Below are 10,189 nucleotides of genomic sequence, written 5' to 3'. Positions count from 1 at the left end.
TCAATTTGAGTTTCCCAACAAAATCACATACTAGAATTGTTGTTTATCTTTTTATATGATAATGCTTTGTTTATAGATTTATATTCAAGCATTTGAGATAGGAAAGTCATTTGGTAGATTCGCCAAATTACTTGATGTTCGGTGGTATCGACGCTTCGGATCAGAGTCACTCCGATTGTAGATATTCGATACAGACAGGGCCGAAATCTAGGAATAAGACGTACAGTCACCCCGATTGGGAGGGTAGGTGACAGACAGTGACGTCTTATTCACACCGGGATCCCTAGAGTTAGATTTGAGTTGAGTCAAGATATGAATTGAATTGAGTTGCGTGCTTATTTTATTTTGGTTTCAGAGATTATGGAACCCATTGTTACTGCATGCTTATTTTGATTTAGTTTCATAGACTATGAAACCTATTGCTATTGATTTTGTGCATGATAGTATGCTTTATAATTTATATTGTGTATATGCATGTATACATGTTTTATACTGAGATTTATTCTCACCGGAGTATCCGGCTGTTTTCTTGTTTTGTATGTGTGCATGACAACAGGTGGGACAGGATCGAGGTCAAGAAGATGATGAGAGAAGACGAGTTTAGAGTCGTGATTCCGGACATATTGTAGACTTGGTTTAATACTTGAAATTTAGTAGTTGAACCTTAGACTAGTTTGAATAATTGTTGTACAGTATGGTACTTATATACTGAGATGTATATTAGTTACATTCCATTACGTTCCGCACTTGCATTTTTAAAAAGAAAAGTTTTTAGACCCTGTTTATCTTAATTGATAATTAAATCCCAAAGATGATTAAGAAGATGATTAGCGTCCGGGTCCCCACAACAGGTGGTATCAGAGCGATAGATCTTTTAGACTGAGATAGAAGAGAATGAGCGGGGTAGATTGAGTTTTCTTTCCTTGCATGTGATTGCTAGCATGAGAATTATTTTAATGTTGATTGACATTACGTATGCTAGCATGATACTATGATTTACTGCTTTGAAATACATGTTTACCTGATTATCTGATTTGAACTGGTATTATGTATTACTGAGTATGAATCAGATTTGATTCTTGATCAGTAGTAAGATGATCAGAGAAAGATTGGAACAGATTTGTGGTATTTGGTTACTAATATTTTGATAAGCAGATATACCTCCTAGAAGAATTCCAGAACGGGGCAGTACTTCGGTTGAACAGATAGATATATCAGAAACTCGGATGGAAATACAGTTGAAGAAATTTCAGTCATTTCAACCGCCGATTTTGAGGGGTAGTGAGATGTCTGAAGAGTGTCAGAATTGGTTAGATGACATAGAACTGTTGTTTGATTTACTTGATTATTCAGATGAACAAAGAATTAAACTGGTATTCCACCAGTTACAAGAGGCTGCCCGAAGTTGGTGGATTACGATCAAAGGAATATTAGAACAGCGTGGTACCGTGATCACGTGGGAAGTTTTCAAAGCTGAATTCTATTGAAGATTTTTCTCAGTTTCGTACCGGAAGGACAAAAGAGCAGAATTTGAGACAAGGCCAACTGAATATTGAAGAATATGTTGCTAAATTCTCTACTCTACTGCGTTTTGTTTCTCAGATAGCTGGGAATGATGAAGCTGTAGCTGAGCAGTTCATTAAAGGATTGAATTCAGAGATAGTTGCATTGATAAATATGCAGCGACCTTACCATTTTGCTGATACTTTGTGTAGGGCAAAGAGAGCTGAGGTGAGTCTGATTCGACAACGAGAAAGGTTAGATGTGATTCAACTCCCTCTTAGACTTGATAAAGGCAGTACGAGTGGAAAGAAAGATTTGCTGAAAGCTCGAAAGAAACAGTTTAAGAAGTTAGGGAGCGGACTGAGTGGTTCGTCTAGCTCCAGTGGTTCCAGCCCGAGTTATACTGGAGTATATTGCAGAACTTGCGGAGGGAGACATCCCACAGAGCAATGCCAGGGAGTGACTGGTAGTTGCCATATTTGTAGACAGCCGGGACACTTTGCTAGAGTTTGTCCTCAGAGAAGTTCCCGAAGATTTTAGGGAGCAGAAGACCGAGGAACAGACACAGGACACACCTGATGATATAGTGGCAGGTACTGTTCTTTTATGATTATATTGCATAGGTATTGATATATACTAATGCATTCACTACGATTATCTTTGACTGAGTTGCATGGAGAAATGCTTTATCGGTTGGGTCTGTTTGTACTGTAGTATCGATTTCTTTACCTTTTGGGAGACATGTTGATATCAGTGAATTCTATAACCTATCGTATACTACGGTAAGATGAGAATGAGATTGAGTTGGACGGTGTTGTACTTGTATTGTCCGATTTGACTGCATTATTGATATTAATATGCTGACCAAGTACAGAATTATTATAGACTCCTTTTAGGAGAGTATAAGATTCAAACCAGATATGGCTAAGTAGAGATTCCACAGTAAGGATTCTAGATCCCGAATTCCTTTGATATTTATATCATCTATGACTCGATAGTTACAGAAAAGAACAGATGGTATCCTTACGTATTCAGTAGATGTACTGAAATCGAGCCTAGCATTGGCAGATTTGCCAGTGATGTACGAGTTGGCTGATATTTGCTCACATAAGATTTCAGATTTGCCTTGTATTAGAAAGATGAATTTCATAATTGAATCGATACCAGGTATTGGTTGTCGTTTTAGAATTCAGTACAGAATGATATTGAATGTACAGAATGACACTGAATGAATTGAAAGAATTGAAAGATCAGTAGAAGAGTACCGACCAGGAGTTACATCTGATTTAGTGTTTCTCTTTGGCATGTTTCAGTATATTCAGAGATATTCTGATGATTTCATGCTTATTGTATACAAAAATTATTTAGATATGAATCCTGTTTGAAACAGATTGTATTCAAAGTATGCGATATCTGAAGTTAGTATACCGATTGATTTTGACACAGTTAAGATCATGATCAATGATTGAGAATGATACCGATATAAGAACGATCAAAAATATCAGAAATTTCAGAGATGTCAGAAATGTCAGAAATTCATTTCGTCTGAGTTTAGTAGATTATCTTTTCCGATGGTTGTTTTGAACTGTTTGAAATTTTTTTTAGTTACTAGATCAGTATAGATTAGTGATATTTCGAATGTGATTCGATAGTATCGTGTTCTGAATTCGTATTTGATACAGATTATTGTGAACCGTTGAGATTATATACAGTTCAAACCGAATCAGAGCTGAATTCGAGAATTACAGCAGTCAGAACGTGATCAGAGTGACAGATATGTGATTTTTACTATATAAGAATGATTATCTTATGATGTCTAATGTTTCAGAATTGTACAACAAAATTTGATATCGATAGTCAGAACCGAATATCAGGTAGGTATTTTTCTTTAATTTATATTATTAACTGATTTGTTTGTACCAAATAGTTCGAATCTGAAATTGACAGATAGTGTTAGAAACACACAGTAGTGGATTCAGTTTTCATTTTGGTGACGGAGAATGCATAATATTCGGACAGACAGTTTTGATATAGACAGACTAAATCAGTTATGATAGAATTTGTACGGAAATATTGGCAGGAATTGTACTGAAATGTCTAAATCGCCAATAAATGAAGCCAGAAAGATAGAAATCAGAAGATTTATTACAGAATTTGTATATTCTTGACTAGACATGGGGAGTATATTTCGATGAATTTCGTAATGAGACCACTGCAATACTTCCCAGATTGTGATATGATATGATTGTGATTGACAGATTGTTCAATCTATATCTAGTAGTTGTACAAGATGACGTACACACATGACCAGATGACAAAGATCGATGTCAAAGAAATGGTCAGATTGATCAGAATGTTGAAGTAGATTATATTAGATTTTAAAATTTTAATTGAGTTTGTACTTGTGGCAGAATATACCATGAGCTCTCGCATATACTATCCAACGACTGACAGATAGCCAGAGTGTACTATCCGGATATTGAGAGATATCCAGAGAGTTGCAGTGCTGGATGATAGCACCAGTTGAGATGACATATTATCGCGGTGTGAATTATTGTATGATAATAGTTATCAGATAACCAGATGGGTAATGAAATAGTTACAGACGACACATTGTACAGTAAGTACTACAGATTTCTTTGATATAAGAATAATATCTCGGAGATACCTGAGATAGGATCTGATACGGTCAGAGATATGACAAAGAAAATGTAACTAATTCAGAAGAGAATGAAGATAGCTCAGACCAGACAGACTTAATATGCCAATGTCGGATGGTGACGATTGGTATTTGGGGCCGAAGATTTAATATATCCTTGACTCGGATAAACAGATTTGATAACAGCTGATAATATTGATTTGGTATGAGCTGTTGATTGGTATATACGGATGTTGTATAGCCAGTATTGGGAGATTGATTCTGTCAGAGTTATTTCGAAGGGTATTATGATATTATGCTCTTGAATTATTATTCCAATTTAGAATCACAGATCCGTACAAGCAAGATATTTTAGAATGAAGAATAATATATTATTGAAAATATAGTAAGTTGACAGGGCATTAAAGAGACTATCTGAAAGATAGAATTTGTCATGAGATTAAGATTTTAGAATGGATTCATTGAGATAAGTTTCTGATTTAAACTCTGTATACATTTCTTCTGATATGTCTGAATTAATTACTTGCGAGTTCGAGGACAAACTCAGATCAAAGAGGTGGAGAAATGTAAGGCCCGAGATTTTATTACTGTAATCTGAGATTAATCTGAAATGATTTATTTATTAATTGAAATGATTATAGATGAAACGGATCATACCGGGAGAGCCGAGAAAAGATTTGACATGAGGTGCAAGAAAAAGTCCCCGCGCACATGCGCGACGTGATGGGCGCACATGCGCGACGTGATGGGCGCACATGCGCGAGGAAGACAGAACCATGCGCGCACATGCGCGGCTTGAAAGCGTGCATATGCGCGGAACGTCCAGAGGGTTCGGCGCACATGCGCGGCGGAAGGCGAGCATATGCGCGAGTAAGTGGATGCACGAGACAGTAGGTCTCGCGCATATGCGCGACGATGGGCGCGCATATGCGCGAGCGGTCGAGACACGCGCCAAGGAATTGTGTCTCGCGCATATACGCCGATGGTGGTCGCGCATATGTGCGAGACGTGCTGCACAAAGGAGTGTGCCACGTTTTCTAATCTTGCATGTAATATATATATATACGTATACAACCGATTCCTTCTTCAGAATTAAGGTAAGAATCGAGAAAAAAATCTCTGAGGTAGGATTTCGATTTGGGATTGAAGAGTTTGGAGATCCGTCCGTCAGAATTTAAATCCGACTTCAGTACTGTGTTCCTATCAACGCAGGCTACAACTGGACGTAAGTTTTGTTACGTCTAGACATGATTTCAATTTAAGATATTGTCAGAATTGAATATGAATCAGATATGATGTTTCTGCTACAGTAGACATTGTATAATTGAAGTCAGATTTAAGAATAGACTGTTTATACAATTGTTATGATTTTCGAAAGATATTGTAACGTCCCAAAAATTTGAAGGTCCACGTAAACCACGTGCATGCAAGTTATTAAATTTCTCTGGTATTTTATTTAATTATTTTAAAGCATTAAATGCTTGTTTATCTCATTAATTTACGTTTAATTATTTTTATGCATTTTATGCATAATTCATGCAAGATAGGATTTAATTAATGAAATTTTAAAGTTCATGCATTAGGGTTTCTAAGTGCATTTCATGTTCGAACAAGGATCGGAGACCGGAGAATTTTCAGAAAAATTATTTTATTACACGATTTATTTTTATAAATAAAGCTAAAGCATTTTTAAGTGTATTTTTCAAAATGGGAATTTTTTGGGTATTTTTACCCGCAGAATCTTTAATTTTTACGGTACGCAAATTTTATCGAATCGGGGGACTTTTTAGTAGTTCGGCTAATATTTTCAATATCTTTTCAACACGAAATATTTTTCGGGAGTGTGTTTGGAATTAATGGACCAACTTTTAAACTTATTGGACTTAATTATCTTTTTAAGCTTGTAATTATCAAATTAGGGTCTATTATCTATTAGTTTATTATATAATGAACACCTAAACACTTCTCAACATAAACCCAATAATTGTCCAGCCGACACTTCACTCTCACCAACCGACACTCCCCTTCCCCCACCATATTTACATCGACTTTCAGCAAGAATTCATTAAAGAGGCTTCGGCCATTGCTTGTTCTTTCAAAAGGAATCCTTCCGGCGCTCGTTCTTCGATTCCCCTCGCGACTACATCACCAAGGCACGCCCCGTACCCTTGTTTCTGCATCACTTACGTCATATACATGCTGAAGATTGTGTTCTTACAATTAAAATTTCGATCCAACCTAGTGCAGGAAAGATTTTCGGTTTTCTTGTTTATTCTTGCATCTTGTGATCACCACTCACGTTTTTTTTCTGGTAAGTTGCAAGGGGCTGCTGGTTTTCGGTGTTAGAGGGCTGATAGGACTTTAAAAAAAGGGGGACACCTTGCTGGTATCATGAACGGATCGAGCCTAGGGGGTTAAAGATCGGAGTTATTGTTGTAGGTCGACGTTTGTGGCAAGGTTCGTGTAGGAGCTGTAGGCGTTGGATCTTGTTGTTCCGTGTATGGCTGGTCCAGGGCTCTTGCCCATGGTTTAGGCAGTCTCTAATGGTCCTCGGATGAGTATATTTATGGTGTTTAGGGGTCTTGTTGGCCAGGAAGTATGCTGGAACGAGAAGAAGTGCAGCTGCGCAGATTTGTATGCATGTAAGGGCTATAGGTGTTTGATCTTATGATTTCGACTAGGGGCTGGGTTGGGGCTCTTGGCTATGATTTAGGCAGTCTCTAAGGGTCTTAGGATGAGCCTAATTAAGGTGGTTTGTGGCTTGGTTGGCTAAAGAAACCTGTACAACCAGAAACATGAAAGCTGCACAAATTGAGTCTCTTGTAGCTGCTGTCACGGTTCTGATTTTTTGGGGCTTAGGTGATGGTTCTGAGTTAAAAAGGGCTTAACCATGGTCTTAAGTATTGTCTAAGGGTCGAGTCTAGGGCCTGGTTCGGGTCTGGTTCGAGTCGGTTTAAGCATGAAGTAGTTAGAAGCATGCTAGGGTCACGGCTAGAGTTGGGCGATGGCTTGCTGGAATTTCCAGCAGCTGTTCATGGTCTTATTCGAGTGTCTAAAGGTCTGGTTTTGAGGTTTTTAGGACCTTTAAGATGTTCTTAAGGTATGGTAAAAAATTGGGAAAGTTTTGGTTAAGTTTCGGTCCGATTCGGGTTAAAACCGGAACCCCGTCCAAGTTTTAAAACGAATCGGTTAGTTTGTAAAATGAGCTCGAGTTTACGTCTATGAATGCTTATAAATATGTTTTGGGATATTTTAAGGAGTTCGGTAAGCTTCGGGTCAATTTTAGACGTCTAGGGGCAAAACGGTAATTTTTGGGTTTTCAGGGGCAAAATGGTCATTTTGCATCCAGGGTGAGATTTTGGTCCTGGCAGCGCCCTGAGCACAAATTCATGATATTTTAAATGTTCATGCATCATGTTTACGATTTTTACGCAATTATGATAAATACGGTGCATGCTTGATTTAAATGAAAAATTACGTATATGCATGCTTTTATTAAGTGATGAATATGATGACACATTTTGAAGGAAGTGATTTAGTTGTGACTGACACGATGACACGATGATATGATTGGAGATATCGTGAGGGAAAAGACCCCAGAGGGAGCCCGTTTACGGGAGAAGGCCCCAGAGGGAGCCCGACGATCGTATTTCCATTGACATGATATGATGACATGATAGGCTCGGGCTCAGTTGACGGATGAGAGTGTCGCTGATGTCCCCCGCCGTCGGGTACCGCGGTTACACGTAGATGGATCCATCGACTGACATGATGACATGATGATACGAAAGTCACAGCTAATGAACAGAATTCAAATTAAGATTTTAACACGTATATGCTGATACGATGATACATGCTATTACCATGTTTTGACAGGTCACAGTTACGCATATGATATGATAACATGATGAGACATGTTTTGACACGTTACGATTTTACACGACACGCTTATGGTCATGTTTTTAAGCTCATGAAACGTATTTTGATTATGCTATTTTTCACTGCTGTGTGCTACGTATATGTACTTGTTATTACTGGTACAGGTGTGTTGAGTCATTAGACTCACTAGGCGTGTGTGATGCAGGTGAGCATTTTGGGTAGGAGACAGGAGGTGCTGAACTCTAAGTAGGCAAACCTGGTGCAGTGACACGACCCGAGGACCACATGTTTTCCGCTTTATGATTTATGAGATATGAGATGATATGAACATTTTTATACGTTGATGATTTTAAGAATTTTTATACGTTTACGTTTATGTTGATTTTTGATGACGTTAGTATTTTTTTTAAACTGCGTCATTCTTGTTGGTAAATAAATACGATTATTTTAAATGCAATTTTATAATTGCAAGCAAAAAAAAATATATATATTTCCGCACTTTTAAAACGAGTAGACGTTTCAGATATTGATTGGGATTTGATATCAAAGTTGTGTTGTTACTGATCTAAGTGTACAGATATTGAGATTATGAATTGTACTGATACTGATTATGAATTCTGGTATTATAGCTGTGATGTTGAGATAGACGGGGTTATCGTGACTGTATTATTATGCCGTCGAAACATCAGCAGATTGATATTGATCAGATTCAGTAATGATTTCGATTGTATCATGATATCATTGATATGAATTAGATTGTACCTTGTTCAGATATGGATCAGATTATATACCGATTTGAGTATTGATCAGAACAGGTCTTGAATTGAGTTATATACTGATATGGTATTTATATGATTGTCATTATCAGATTTGGATATGGACAGATTGGAATACAAGACTTCGTCTTCATCAGACCGAGAAGAGAAAGGTATAATTCATGTTTTGTTTGGGGAAGACACAACTCAAATGAGATTCAATTTGAGTTTCCCAACAAAATCACATACTAGAATTGTTGTTTATGTTTTTATATGATAATGCTTTGTTTATAGATTTATATTCAAGCATTTGAGATAGGAAAGTCATTTGGTAGATTCGCCAAATTACTAGATGTTCGGTGGTATCGACGCTTCGGATCAGAGTCACTCCGATTGTAGATATTCGATACAGACAGGGCCGAAATCTAGGAATAAGACGTACAGTCACCCCGATTGGGAGGGTAGGTGACAGACAGTGACGTCTTATTCACACCGGGATCCCTAGAGTAAGATTTGAGTTGAGTCAAGATATGAATTGAATTGAGTTGCATGCTTATGTTATTTTGGTTTCAGAGATTATGGAACCCATTGTTACTGCATGCTTATTTTGATTTATTTTCATAGACTATGAAACCTATTGCTATTGATTTTATGCATGATAGTATCCTTTATGATTTATATTGTGTATATGCATGTATACATGTTTTATACTGGGATTTATTCTCACCGGAGTATCCGGCTGTTGTCTTGTTTTGTTTGTGTGCATGACAACAGGTGGGACATGATCGGGGTCAAGAAGATGATGAGAGAAGACGAGTTTAGAGTGGTGATTCCGGACTTATTGTAGACTTGGTTTAATACTTGAAATTTAGTAGTTGAACCTTAGACTAGTTTGAATAATTGTTGTACAGTATGGTACTTATATACTGAGATGTATATTAGTTACATTCCATTACGTTCCGCACTTACATTTTTAAAAAGAAAAATTTTTAGACCCTGTTTATCTTAATTGATAATTAAATCCCAAAGATGATTAAGAAGATGATTAGCGTCCAGGTCCCCACAGTACGTGTACCCCCTCTTATAAATTTTTTTTTAAAAAAAATAAATTTTTTTTTAGGATTTTCTTCGGGGTTCTGTATCATGGTTTAGTACGATGGTTAAAATTTATTTATGTAAAAATATAGGATTTGTTTTGGGGTTCTATATCATGGCTTAGTACGATTATTGAACGAGGTCAAGTCCCGAGTGATCTAGAATGTTATAAGCTATTTATTTTTTTATTTCGTTGGCGAGCACGAGTTACCTACGTATAAGTTATGCAAGATAAGTGTTTGAACTCATAATAGTATGTGCAGTAGTGGTCCCAAGCGAGATCCAACGAATCCCTCAA

General features: G+C 37.1%; 1 long non-coding RNA gene across 1 annotated transcript; it reads left to right on the top strand.

Annotated features, from left to right (window-relative positions):
- Positions 1-5,839: 5,839 nt before the first annotated feature.
- On the top strand, positions 5,840-9,787 carry LOC142541613 (uncharacterized). The gene is made up of 3 exons (XR_012819418.1): positions 5,840-6,315; positions 8,247-8,969; positions 9,571-9,787. It is a non-coding gene; the product is annotated as an uncharacterized LOC142541613 (long non-coding RNA).
- Positions 9,788-10,189: the final 402 nt, after the last annotated feature.

This window comes from Primulina tabacum, chromosome 4, assembly GCF_025594145.1.
Source record: "Primulina tabacum isolate GXHZ01 chromosome 4, ASM2559414v2, whole genome shotgun sequence".
NCBI classification, from domain to species: Eukaryota; Viridiplantae; Streptophyta; class Magnoliopsida; order Lamiales; family Gesneriaceae; genus Primulina; species Primulina tabacum.
Note: the sequence above shows the minus strand (reverse complement) of the source record. Positions and strands in the feature narration are given on the sequence as shown.